Genomic DNA, 14963 nt, shown 5'->3' on the forward strand with positions numbered 1-14963 from the left:
GTCCCCAAGATAGGCTACTGTTCACTCAATTGGGAGTTTAGAATTTTGATAATTTGAGACAGATTAGAGTATTTTCTTTGTGTTCGCTTTTCAGCAATGGCCATTTGCTTTCTAAACTACGTTTTTTCCTATGATTGTGTTTTGAAATATTATATGCCTAGGCCTATTTACCTGCTTTTTACTGACCACTGCAACTCAACAATCAGCTATTTGGTAGGCTATTTGCCGAGCACACTTGTCACGTTCGTTTAAAGACGGGTCGGACCAAGGCGCAGCGCGATATGCGTACATGTTTATTTAACGATAAACACACGACAAAACAACAAAGGAAACAAAACGAGAAGTCCAAAGGTACGGTACAATAAACCTTACACGGAACAAGATCCCACAACTCAACAGTGCCAATAGGCTGCCTAAGTATGAGCCCCAATCAGAGACAACGAGCGACAGCTGCCTCTGATTGGGAACCACACCGGCCAACATAGAAACACAAATCTAGAATATTCACACCCTGACCAAACTAGCTAGAGTTCTGTAGGCCAGGGCGTGACAACACTGCCCAAATTGGGCCCTTAAAACAGTGCACAGCTAATTTTTTAAAGAAGGTAATGATCCTCTGTGGCCAAATCATGCTCTCTGGTGTAGTTTTTTGAATGATTTTATTTATTTCTGTACAGGCACGAGTAATTATATAGCTAATTTTGGCTAATTTAATTCAATTTACTTTAGGGGAAGCTTATATCCCCCTAGCCAATTAGACTCGACACCTGTGCCGACATCAATGTGAAGTGAAAGTAACCGGTGCATAAAACAGCTGACTGCAAGGCTTACAAAGCGAGTTCAAATGCCGACATCAAATTCAAAGCAATCAGCGCACTGCCTAAACAATGAAGACCCGCAGAGCAAACTGTCTGGCAATGTCGCCCTTACTAACGACGGTTACCTGATGAATGGATGTTATAACAAGTCCTCAGTTATGGACAGATTTGAGAGCATAATCTCCATCCAAATGTTACTGTTCTACCTGTCACCTTGACATGGGGGGCTCCTATGGGCCTGACCCTCTGTAGCAGAGTGTTGTAATTATATGACTTTACATAATCCCAGAATATGTCCTCAGTGTTCGCAGGTCCAAAACAGATCAAGGTGTTTTAATCAGACTAAATGTCTGGTATTAGGGGCTAGGTGTGCCAGTTTAGCGTCACTCTGTGTGAATTATCAGCAGGAAATAAGTCAATGTCACCTTGCAACTAAACCCCAAAGCCTGCCGCTACAACAGCCATTTTGTGTCCAACTACTGAACAGAGACAGACGATTTTTGACTGCTTTCACTCAGTTTCCTTCCTGGTTTGGCCTTGGAAGTCAACAGAGATATCAACAGGTGAGAGAGAGGTGCCAGGATAAAGTGAAATGTTTCTTCAAATGAGACCAAAGACTGAATGTATGTGTGTGGACGTGTGTGTGTGTGTGTGTGTGTGTGTGTGTGTGTGTGTGTGTGTGTGTGTGTGTGTGTGTGTGTGTGTGTGTGTGTGTGTGTGTATGTGTGCTTATTCAAGGTATTTCTCTACAGTACAATATGTATAGGCCATCTTGTGCTTAGCTCTGTATGTATCGTGTGGAGTCACCAATTGGTGTGTGGGTGAGCTGTGTTAATGAGCTGTATGTCAAATTAGCATGGATCTAAAAAAGCATCTTCTATTACAGGTCCTGCTGGGTGGACAACGCATTCTAGGAAAACACTGCTCCTCTGTTTCCATTGTGCAAGCAACAACCACCACCTGTGTGTGTGTGTGTGTGTGTGTGTGTTAGCTAGCTTTATGATGCATATCTTTGCATAATCTATCCAGAATTGACCTACTGCAATCGCTGAGGACACTTTAAATTAAATGTGTTGTCAGGCATACCATCAATGTAGGTAGACTACATACATACATGTAGTCTACCTACATACATGTAGTCTACATACATACGTGTAGTCTACATACATACGTGTAGTCTACAAACATACGTGTAGTCTACATGCATACGTGTAGTCTACCTGCATACGTGTAGTCTACCTACATACGTGTAGTCTACAAACATACGTGTAGTCTACATACATAAGTGTAGTCTACCTACATAAGTGTAGTCTACATACATACATGTAGTCTACCTACATACGTGTAGTCTACCTACATACATGTAGTCTACATACATGCATGTAGTCTACCTGCATACATTAAGTCTACATACATACATGTATTCTACATACATACATGTAGTCTACATACATACAGTGAGGGAAAAAAGTTTTGATCCCCTGCTGATTTTGTACGTTTGCCCACTGACAAAGAAATGATCAGTCTATAATTTTAATGGTAAGTTTATTTGAACAGTGAGAGACAGAATAACAACAAAAAAATCCAGAAAAACGCATGTCAAAAATGTTATAAATTGATTTGCATTTTAATGAGGGAAATAAGTATTTGACCCCCTCTCAATCAGAAAGATGTCTGACTCCCAGGTGTCTTTTATACAGGTAACGAGCTGAGATTAGAGCACACTCTAAAAGAGAGTGCTCCTAACCTCAGCTTGTTACCTGTATAAAAGACACCTGTCCACAGAAGCAATCAATCAATTAGATTCCAAACTCTCCACCATGGCCAAGACCAAAGTGCTCTCCAAGGATGTCAGGGACAAGATTGTAGACCTACAGAAGGCTGGAATGGGCTACAAGACCATCACCAAGCAGCTTGGTGAGAAGGTGACAACAGTTGGTGCGATTATTCGCAAATGGAAGAAACACAAAATAACTGTCAATCTCCCTCGGCCTGGGGCTCCATGCAAGATCTCACCTCGTGGAGTTGCAATGATCATGAGAACGGTGAGGAATCAGCCCAGAACTACACGGGAGGATCTTGTCAATGATCTCAAGGCAGCTGGGACCATAGTCACCAAGAAAACAATTTGTAACACACTACGCCGTGAAGGACTGAAATCCTCCGGTGCCCGCAAGATCCCCCTGCTCAAGAAAGCACATATACAGGGCCATCTGAAGTTTGCCAATGAACATCTGAATGATTCAGAGGAGAACTGGGTGAAAGTGTTGTGGTCAGATGAGACCAAAATGGAGCTCTTTGGCATCAACTCAACTCGCCGTGTTTGGAGGAGGAGGAATGCTGCCTATGACCCCAAGAACACCATCCCCACCGTCAAACATGGAGGTGGAAACATTATGCTTTGGGGGTGTTTTTCTGCTAAGGAGACAGGACAACTTCACCGCATCAAAGGGACGATGGACGGGGCCATGTACCATCAAATCTTGGGTGAAAACCTCCTTCCCTCAGCCAGGGCATTGAAAATGGGTCGTGGATGGGTATTCCAGCATGACAATTACCCAAAACACACGGCCAAGGCAACAAAGGAGTGGCTCAAGAAGAAGCACATTAAGGTCCTGGAGTGGCCTAGCCAGTCTCCAGAGCTTAATCCCATAGAAAATCTGTGGAGGGAGCTGAAGGTTCGAGTTGCCAAACATCAGGCTCGAAACCTTAATGACTTGGAGAAGATCTGCAAAGAGGAGTGGGACAAAATCCCTCCTGAGATGTGTGCAAACCTGGTGGCCAGCTACAAGAAACGTCTGACCTCTGTGATTGCCAACAAGGGTTTTGCCACCAAGTACTAAGTCATGTTTTGCAGAGGGGTCAAATACTTATTTCCCTCATTAAAATGCAAATCAATTTATAACATTTTTGACATGCGTTTTTCTGGATTTTTTTGTTGTTATTCTGTCTCTCACTGTTCAAATAAACCTACCATTAAAATTATAGACTGATCATTTCTTTGTCAGTGGGCAAACATACAAAATCAGCAGGGGATCAAATACTTTTTTCCCTCACTGTAAGCCAGAAAGGCCTATCGCGTACGTACATGCCCTTATTTCAGTCGTCAGTCAAAAAGAGGGTGTCTTGTCCTGCTCCTGAAATCTGCTAGTGCATTCATCCCAGTCATCAGCAACAGAGCATTGGTGTAGGTGCATGTCTGACATCAATGTGTGCGCAATTACAATTATAATATAATATGGTCAATTAAAATATATATATATAACATAAACATACTGTTGACATGTAGGCTATGGTGTAATGGAATGTTTTGTATTGTGTGGTAGGTTTTGTGGATTTTCACAATCTTCTGTAGGTGTCTTAACCAGCCATAAAATAACTACAATGGTAGGTTTAGTGGGTTTTTACACTCTTATGTAGGTGTCATAACCAGCCATAAAATAACACAATATATGTCACAAGAGGTCAAAATATATGCGTCATGACAGTGTTATGATCGTGTCATAAGGTGTTATGACGCTGGGTGTCAAGTGTTACCAAGTTTTTCTGGGTAAGTCTCTTGTCACGATCGTCTGAAGGAGCGGACCAATACGCAGCGCGTGGAGTGAACATGATGACTTTATTTAATTAAAGCAACCACGAAAAACCAACAAATGACGATACGTGAAGTCCTCTGTGACACCGACAGAACATACAACACTGGAACAATAACCCACAAACACACAGTGAAAACACACAGTATAAATATGGCTCCCAATCAGAGATAACGAGCCGACAGCTGACACTCGTTACCTCCGATTGGGAGTCATATGACTAACAAGCTACTCCAACCAAACATAGAAATACACAACTAGAATACCCAACATAGAAATACACCCAAGTGAAAAATAACAACCCTGGCTCAATAATAAAGTCCATGGAGCCAGAGTGTCACAGTACCCCCCCCTAAAGGTGCGAACTCCGGGCGCACCAGCATACAGTCTAGGGGAGGGTCTGGGTGGGCGTCTGTCCATGGTGGCGGCTCTGGCACTGGTCGTGGTCCCCACCCCACCATAGTCACTACCTGCTTACGTAGCCTCCTCCAAATGACCACCCCCCAACTAAACCCCACAGGATTAAGGGGCAGCACTGGACTAAGAGGCAGCACCGGACTCAGGGGCAGCACCGGACTAAGGGGCAGCACCGGGCTAAGGGGCAGTACCGGACTCAGGGGCAGCACCAGACTAAGGGGCAGCACCGGACTAAGGGGCAGCACCGGACTAAGGGGCAGCACCAGGATAAGGGACAGCACCAGGATAAGGGGCAGCACCAGGATAAGGGACAGCACCGGGCTAAGGGGCAGTACCGGACTAAATGGCGGATCCTGGCTAGCTGGCTCTGGCGGATCCTGGCTGGCTGGCGGATCCCGGCTGGACGGCTCTGGCGGATCCTGGCTGGCGGAAGGCTCTGGCTGATCCTGTCTGGCGGAAGGCTCTGGCTGATCCTGTCTGGCGGAAGGCTCTGGCTGATCCTGTCTGGCGGACGGCTCTGGCTCCTGTCTGGCGGAAGGCTCTGGCTGATCCTGTCTGGCGGAAGGCTCTGGCTGATCCTGTCTGGCGGAAGGCTCTGGCTGATCCTGTCCGGCGGAGAGCTCTAGCGGCTCCGGTCTGGCGGACGGCTCTGAAGGCTCATGGCAGACGGGCGGCTTTGCAGGCTCAGTACAGACGGGCAGTTCAGACGGCGTAGGGCAGACGGACAGTTCAGGCGCCGTTGGGCAGACGGGCAGTTCAGGCGCCGTCTGAGGCGCACCGTAGGCCTGGTGCGTGGTGCCGGAACTGGAGGTACCGGGCTGAGGACACGCATCTCAGGGCTAGTGCGGGGAGAAGCAACAGGGCATGCTTGGCCCTGGGGACGCACCGTAGGCCTGATGCGTGGTGCCGGAACTGGAGGTACCGGGCTGAGGACACGCATCTCAGGGCTAGTGCGGGAAGCAGCAACAGGGCATGCTTGGCCCTGGGGACGCACCGTAGGCCTGATGCGTGGTGCCGGAACTGGAGGTACCGGGCTGAGGACACGCATCTCAGGGCTAGTGCGGGGAGTCGGAACAGGGCATGCTGGACCCTGGGGACTCCCATAACGCCTAGTGCGGGGAGCCGGAACAGGGCATGCTGGACCCTGGGGACTCACCTCACGCCTAGTGCGGAGAGCAGGAACAGGCCGGGCGGGGCTGGCGACGCGCACCGTATCCCTGGTGCGAGTGGCCGGAACAGGCCGGGCCGGGCTGGCGAAGCGCACCGTATCCCTGGTGCGTGGAGTAGGAACAGGCCGGGCTGGGCTGGCGAAGCGCACCGTATCCCTGGTGCGTGGAGTAGGAACAGGCCGGGCTGGGCTGGCGAAGCGCACCGTATCCCTGGTGCGTGGAGTAGGAACAGGCCGGGCTGAGCTGGCGACGCGCACCGCATACTTGGTGCGTATGGCAGGAACAGGCCGAACCGGGCTGGCGACGCGCACCTTACACTTAGTGCGAGGGACCGGAACAGGCCGTACCGTACGGGGAACACACACTACTGGCTGCACCTCGGGACTAGGAACGGGCCAGACCGAACTGGTTACACACCCCAGTACCTCACGCCGTGCCTCAACACCTTCCTTCCCTGCTTTACCCAGTAGCCCCCTTGACCTGGTAGCCCACTGAATCCGTCCCTTCTCTGCCTCCGTCAGCCCCCTTAACCTGGCAGCCCTCTGACTCTGCCTTGTGGCAGCCTCCTGCTGCTCCGTCGCCTCTCCTCTGTTTCGCTCCATGGACGGCGATCCATGCCGTCCAGGATTTCTTCCCACGTCCAGGACCCTTTACCGTCCAACAGTTCCTCCCATGTCCAGACCCTTTGCTCCTGGACGCGCTGCTTGGTCCTTTTTTGGTGGGTTATTCTGTCACGATCGTCTGAAGGAGCGGACCAATACGCAGCGCGTGGAGTGAACATGATGACTTTATTTAATTAAAGCAACCACGAAAAACCAACAAATGACGATACGTGAAGTCCTCTGTGACACCGACAGAACATACAACACTGGAACAATAACCCACAAACACACAGTGAAAACACACAGTATAAATATGGCTCCCAATCAGAGATAACGAGCCGACAGCTGACACTCGTTACCTCCGATTGGGAGTCATATGACTAACAAGCTACTCCAACCAAACATAGAAATACACAACTAGAATACCCAACATAGAAATACACCCAAGTGAAAAATAACAACCCTGGCTCAATAATAAAGTCCATGGAGCCAGAGTGTCACATCTCTAAGAGCTTTCTACACCTGGATTGTGCAAAAATTGCCCATTATTCTTTTTAAAATCCTTCAAGCTCCAACTATTTTCAGGTCTTGCCATAGATTTTCAAGCCGATTTAAGTCAAAACTGTAACTCGGCCACTCAGGAACATTCACTGTCTTCTTGGTAAGTAACTCCAGTGCAGTTTTGTCTTGTGTTTTAGGTTATTGTTTTAGGTTATTGTCCTGCTGAAAGGTGAATTCATCTCCCAGTGTCTACTTGAAAGCAGACTGAACCAGGATTTTACCAGTGCTTATCAAATCAAATCAAATCAAATTGTATTTGCCACATGCGCCGAATACAACAGGTGTAGACATTACCGTGCAATGCTTACTTACAGCCCTTAACCAACAATGCATTTATTTCTTAATAAAAATGTCAAATAAAACAACAAAAAAGTGTTAAGAAAAAAGAGCTGAAGTAAAATAAAATAACAGTAGGGAGGCTATATACAGGGGGGTACCGGTGCAGAGTCAATGTGCGGGGGCACCGGCTAGTTGAGGTAATTGAGGTAAAGTGACTATACATAAATAATTAACAGAGTAGCAGCAGCGTAAAAAGATGGGGTGGGGGTGCAAATAGTCCGGGTAGCCATGATTAGCTGTTCAGGAGTATTATGGCTTGGGGGTAGAAGCTGTTGAGAAGCCTTTTGGACCTAGTCTTGGCGCTCCGGTACCGCTTGCCGTGCAGTAGCAGAGAGAACAGTCTATGACTAGGGTGGCAGGAGTCTTTGGCAATTTTGAGGGCCTTCCTCTGACACCACCTGGCTTAGCTCCATTCCATTTGTTTTTTTATCCTGAAAAACTCCCCAGTCCTTAATGATTACAAGCATACCCATAACATGATGCAGTCACCACTATGCTTGAAAATATGGAGAATAGTATTACTTTAGTGCCTTGTTGCAAACAGGATGCCTGTTTTGGAATATTTTTATTCTGTACATTCTTCCTTCTTGTCACTCTGTCAATTGGGTTTGTATTGTGGAGTAACTACAATGTTGATGATCCATCCTCAGTTTTATCCAACCACAGCCGTTAAACACTGTAACTCTTTTAAAGTCACCATTGGCCTCATGGTGAAATCCCTGAGCAGTTTCCTTCCTCTCCGGCAACTGAGTTAGGAAGGACGCCTGTATCTTTGTAGTGACTGAGTGTATTGATACACCATCCAAAGTGTTTTTAATAACTTAACCATGCTCAAAGGGATATTCAATGTCAGTTTTTTCTATTTTTACTAATCTACGAATAGGTGCCCTCCCTGGTCTTTGTGGTTGAATCTGGGTTTAAAAATTCACTGCTCGACAGAGGGACCTTACAGATAATTGTATGTGTGGGGTACAGAGATGGTAGCCATTCAAAAATCATGTTAAACACTATTTTTGCTTACAGAGTGAGTCCATATAACTTATCATGTGTCTTGTTAAGCACATTTTTACTCCTGAACTTATTTTTGCTTGCCATACCGATTGGGTTGAATACTTATTGACTCAAGACATTTCAACTTTTCATTTATTATTAATTTGTAAAAACATAATTCCACTTTCATATTGTGAGGTATTATGTGTATGCTAGTGACAAAACATCAATATTTTATCAAATTTAAATTCAGGCTGTAACACAACAAATTGTGGAAAAAGTCAAGGGGTGTGAATACTTTCTGAAGGCACTGTATATACAGTTGAAGTCGGAAGTTTACATACACTTAGGTTGGAGTCATTAAAACTCATTTTTCAACCACTCCACAAATTTCTTGTTAACAAACTGTAGTTTTGGCAAGTCGGTTAGGACATCTACTTTGTGCATGACACAAGTAATTTTTCCAACAATTGTTTACAGACAGATTATTAAACTTAAAATTCACTGTATCGCAATTCCAGTGGGTCAGAAGTTTACATACACTAAGTTGACTGTGCCTTTAAACAGCTTAGAAAATTCCAGAAAATGATGTCATGGCATTAGAAGCTTCTGATAGGTTAATTGACATCATTTGAGTCAATTGGAGGTGTACCTGTGGATGTATTTCAAGGCCTACCTTCAAACTCAGTGCCTCTTTGCTTGACATCATGGGAAAATCAAAAGAAATCAGCCAAGACCTCAGAAAAAAAATGGTAGACCTCCACAAGTCTGGTTCATCCTTGGGAGCAACTTCCAAACGCCTGAAGGTACCACATTCATCTGTACAAACAATAGTACGCAAGTATAAACACCATGGGGCCACGCAGCCGTCATACCGCTCAGGAAAGAGACGCATTCTGTCTCCTAGAGATGAACGTACTTTGGTGTGAAAAGTGCAAATCAATCACAGAACAACAGCAAAGGACCCTGTGAAGATGCTAGAGGAAACAGGTACAAAAGTATCTATATCCACAGTAAAACGAGTCCTATATCGACATAACCTGAAAGGCCGCTCAGCAAGGAAGAAGCCACTGCTCCAAAACTGCCATAAAAAAGCCAGACTACGGTTTGCAACTGCACACGGGGACAAAGATTGTACTTTTTTGAGAAATGTGCTCTGGTCTGATTAAACAAAAATAGAACTGTTTGGCCAACAGCAAGCCGAAGAACACCATCCCAACCGTGAAGCACGGGGGTGGCAGCATCATGCTGTGGGGGTGCTTTGCTGCAGGAGGGACTGGTGCACTTCACAAAATAGATGGCGTCATGAGGAAGGAAAATTATGTGGATATATTGAAGCAACATCTCAAGACATCAGTCAGGAAGTTAAAGTTTGGTCGCAAATGGGTCTTCCAAATGGACAATGGCTCCAAGCACCCTTCCAAAGTTGTGGCAAAATGGCTTAAGGACAACAAAGTCAAGGTATTGGAGTGGCAATCACAAAGCCCTGACCTCAATCCTGTAGAACATTTTTGGGCAGAACTGAAAAAGCGTGTGTCGAGCAAGGAGGCCTACAAACCTGACTCAGTTATCCCAGCTCTGTCAGGAGGAATGGGTCAAAATTGTGGGAAGCTCGTGGAAGGCTACCCGAAACGTTTGACCCAAGTTTAACAATTTAAAGGCAATGCTACCAGATACTAATTGACTGTATGTAAACTTCTGACCCACTGGGAATGTGATGAAAGAAATATAAGCTGAAATATATCAATCTCTCTACTATTATTCTGACATTTCATGTTCTTAAAATAAAGTGGTGATCCTAACTGACCTAAGACACATAATTTTTACTTGGATTAAATGTCAGGAATTGTGAAAAACTGAGTTGAAATGTATTTGGCTAAGGTGTATGTAAACTTCCGACTTCAACTGTATTTAATGAAAGTACCCAGACCTCACCCTTTAATGTTTTAACTGAAATTTCCCAAGATGAACTAGCCACCTAGCTTGATAAACAGTGCTGACAATTCCATTTGGGCTAGCTAGCTAAATTATACAGCCAACATTTTGTCTATAATAATATGCCATTTAGCAGATGCTTTTATCCAAAGCGACTCACAATCATTTGTGCATACATTTTTACGTATGGGTGGTCGCGGGGATCAAACCCACTACCCTGGCGTTACAAGCGCCATGCTCTACCAATTGAGCTACAGAGGACCATATTGATGCTGTTACAATAACCAAATAGTTGGAGAAAAAAAAATCTTTTGTGAAACCATGATGTGGTGTTTGACAGGATTTGATGTTGTAAGCAATTTCAAAGTTGTTTGAGTTACTTTGTGTATCTGCAAATTTTCTTGAGAAATCTCACTGTGACACGGCCCACTGTCCATGTTGCTTGATATAGGCGTTTTCATTGAACGACCAGTCAAGGTGAGCTCCCCGCCGCCTCAGCCTACTAGCTCCCCGCCCACTAAGACTTCCTGGTTTGACGTGAGAGAAAATGTACCTTTTCTTCCATTTTGATCATTTCTATCCTGAAAAAAATATTATGGGTGACGTTTTAGTCCCTCAAAAGGCAATTTTATATGGGAATCAGAATGACTGTTCAGGACCTTTAAAACATAATTCCACATCAAGCAGGCCAGCCATCAGTGTGGATGAAGGACTTGTCATTAGTGGTGCTAAGCTCATAAGCACAAGGATGGAGACAACATGTATTATTATTTTTTAACCTTGACAGCCACCATTTGTTTGTTTGTTTGTTTGTTTGTTTGTTTAGTAGATGAGACAATGTTTATCTGGATATCTGGCACTGGGAAGGTGGGGGTGGCGGATCACTGGGATATTTTATCTATAAGGCCACAATTTACCTGGTATTTACTTGGAAAGTGTATGATAAATTGGTTATTACATAATAACTAAATATGTTAGTTTGATTCAACAAGCGTTGAAGACTCGATATGACAGGCAATACCATCCTTATCTTACCTGCTGTGTTGAATTATCTGAAGTAACATACTGTCTTAGTAAACACTAGCCAAGCTCCAGCTTCATTTACCAAAGTTTGTTTTGGGGAGAACATTTTCAAATGCAGTTTGGAATGACTTGAAGAACTGTTTGGGTGCCCTCATAAAATAATGGATTTCATTTCTTCTTCTAAAAACTGTCCTGTCAATCGAGAAAAGGTGTTTAACCTAATGCCCAACTGAATTTGTTCTGAAAGAGAGAAAAGAACGATAACATTTTGATTCACTGTCTCGTCTCATTCTAATCTTTTACATAACGTTCACCCAACCAATCAGCATATTCAAATATATGCAAATGACTTGCCATCCATGGTAATTGGATATAGGGGCCTAATGTCAGATGAAAACGCCAAGAGGAAACAAGTGTCAGGAATAGAATATGGGACAAATAACCAAACCACACTGATAATAAAGTATGCTTATAATGCATACAGAAGACATCCTAAGTGGAAATATAATGATTGTTCAAAGCCATTGAAATAGATCCAACAACCGAAGTGGTCCATTTCATAAGCATATTCCTATTGAGTTTTGACCTATTGTTTATTTTATTTTATATTTAAACATATATGTTTACTAACATCTATAATATGTATTTTAAGTATGGAAATGCAAGTATTTAGTCAACATCCAAAAGGGAAATAAAGTTTCATCAGCAGTAATACTGCACATCTCCGACATGTCTGAGGTCGATGATTACTTGTTAAATCACACACATGTAAATTCCACAAAAAGCACCTCCCTTCTCATCCAAGGCAGGAAATTAGCCATACCCTCCATAGCAATGTTTACTTACAGTGTCTTCGTTCGCTAACAAGAGCTACTACTTGCTGTGTGAAATGGCTAGCACTGGGCTTGGGGTTCTCATCCACTTGTGACACTGCGTACACACACACACACACACACAGTACACAGTATTCCATAAACTGGAAGTGTCTTCACGTGACAGTAGTCTGTCTGGTAGTTACAGTGGGTTTGTAGAGTTATAAATTATACTGCTAGTCCTGTTAGTGTAAAGTGACTATAATGAAGCGGTGTCTGTCTGCTGCAACATGCCTGTTTTCTCAGTGCAGAGAGATAACACTGACGACAGCTAGGCCACTGAGTCAGAGGGATCTATTCTGCACTAGTCATAATTAGGCCAAATTAAATGTTGTATTCGTATATGTTTGAAGTGAGGGTGGGTCCCTCTGTATCAGAAACACATTAAGTCTGTTTCTGTGTTTGTGTCACTTTCCATTTACCTGGTTGGCTGGTGTAGCACTGCACTACGCCGGAGTGGACCCTTCTGCTTAGCTCTATCATCTGGCCACGGATGCCTCTAGCCTGGCACGGAAAATTCAAGTTGACTTATAATCGATCATCTGTGATGCTCTGGCCGGCTGTGTGGACAGACACACACACATCACACACACACACACACTACACACACTACACACACACACACACACACACACACACACACACACACACACACACACACACACACACACACACACACACACACACACACACACACACACACACACACACACACACACACACACACACACCAGTGGCGGTCGGTGCCATTTCATTCATTTTTCATTAACCCAGCTCAATGTTACATCGATAGGTTTAGGCTACTACATGATACTCGAATTTGCCCTATACCCACCATGGGGTTGCTAGAATCTGGCCTCCGAGTGGCGCAGCGGTCTAAGGCACTGCAGCGCAGCGCTTGAGGCATCTCTACAGACCCAGGTTTGATCCCAGGCTGTGTCACAGGTGAGGCGGCGCACAATTGTCCGGGTTAGGGGGAGGGTTTAGCCAGCCGGGATTTCCTTGTCACATCGCGCTCTAGTAACTCCTTATAATCATTAGTCCAAACAGTTGCAAACAAAACAAGTTTCTGTTGGACAAATTCAGGTACGTTCTGTTTAAGAAACTTTTTGCAACAGAATCGGGGGAATGAGTACACCGCTGATCACATACAACATCATCCCTTTGCTCGTTGTATAATTCCTTCTCGCATCTACGCGCTCTCCTCCTCTCACCTTTTCCCTTCGCTTGTGGATTTCAGTGCACAACACAACAGCTGTCCGTGACCAGGCACAAACATTTCTCCAAGCCAAACCTTCATACCATAACCACTAATCGCTACACACAGCCTACATCGTTGTCACCATATTAGCTAACATCATAGTCAACATAGCTACTAGAACTAACGCATTAGTAAACCCACAATCCAATCCATGTGTACAATCATGCAGTACAGTGTACAGCAAGCAGTTTAGCAACATCCTCCTCACTCACTCCACTGAGCTTGGGTGTATTCATTACTCTGATTCTGTTGCAAAACGTTTTGCAACATAAACAGTTTACTCAAAATGGAAAAAGTTTTGCAACGAAAATGAGAGTTTCTATTGGACAAATTCAGGTAGGTCTCTCCCCATTTCGTTCATTTTGTTATGTTTCCTTCCGTTTGGTTTTAAAACGGTAAATGGTTTCCGTTGCAAGACAAATACACCACTTGGCATGTGTAGCCACACAGCTGCCTCTCTCTCGCTCACTCATTTGCTTATTCTCTCGCTCTCCACTCACTGATCTAATGACCTCTGTGACCTCTCACATTACCGTTCTTGGAATGGTGGCAGTTGAAGCGTTCCAGGTCAGATGAGAGGGGTATTTGGAAGCCACTTGTTTTCAGTTTCCATTCAACAACACCACACACATACACACTCAGTGACTCAGAAACATATGCATTATCAGATATCAACATAACTGGCTCTACAACAGAAAGAAAACATTTGGACATCTTCCAACATCCACACTACACACTAAAAAATGTGGCTTCCTCAAGGGTTCTTTGGGAAGGGTAATGGTTCTGTGTGGAACCATAATTACTCAAGTAACCCTTTGAGCTCGTCAATGGTTTGCACTTTTAGTGATAATGAAAATGTAGGGAAGGCGGCTCATTAGAATATTTTGGGGCGTGTTTTGCGCACAGCTCATTTTTTTGCAACCATGAGTGATTGTCATTCCAGTTGATCTAATGTGTTGTGTTATGCCATTTTATATGGCTATGGCCTTTGACTGTGTCTCGTGATAGACTCTGGTATGGCAATGTGTCAATTGAGAATGGTTGATTAATCAGTCAGTGTTTCTTGATTCTCTCCTCAGGGACTCTAGCTGTTCCAGAGGTAGCTGACTTGATTCAACAATAATAACACCTATGGAATACAGTTCCTTGCAAAAGCATTAATCCCCTTGACATTTGTCCTATTTTGTTGCATTACAACCTGTAATTTAAATGGATTTCATGTAAAGGACATACACAAAATAGTCCAAAAAAAGAACTTGTTTCAAAAATTCTAAATAATAAATAACGAAAAAGTGGTGTGTGCATATGTATTCACCCTCTTTGCTATGAAGCCCCTAAATAAGATCTGGTGCAACAAATTACCTTCAGAAGTCACATGATTAG

Source organism: Coregonus clupeaformis, chromosome 1 (assembly GCF_020615455.1).
Source record: "Coregonus clupeaformis isolate EN_2021a chromosome 1, ASM2061545v1, whole genome shotgun sequence".
Lineage (NCBI taxonomy): Eukaryota > Metazoa > Chordata > Actinopteri > Salmoniformes > Salmonidae > Coregonus > Coregonus clupeaformis.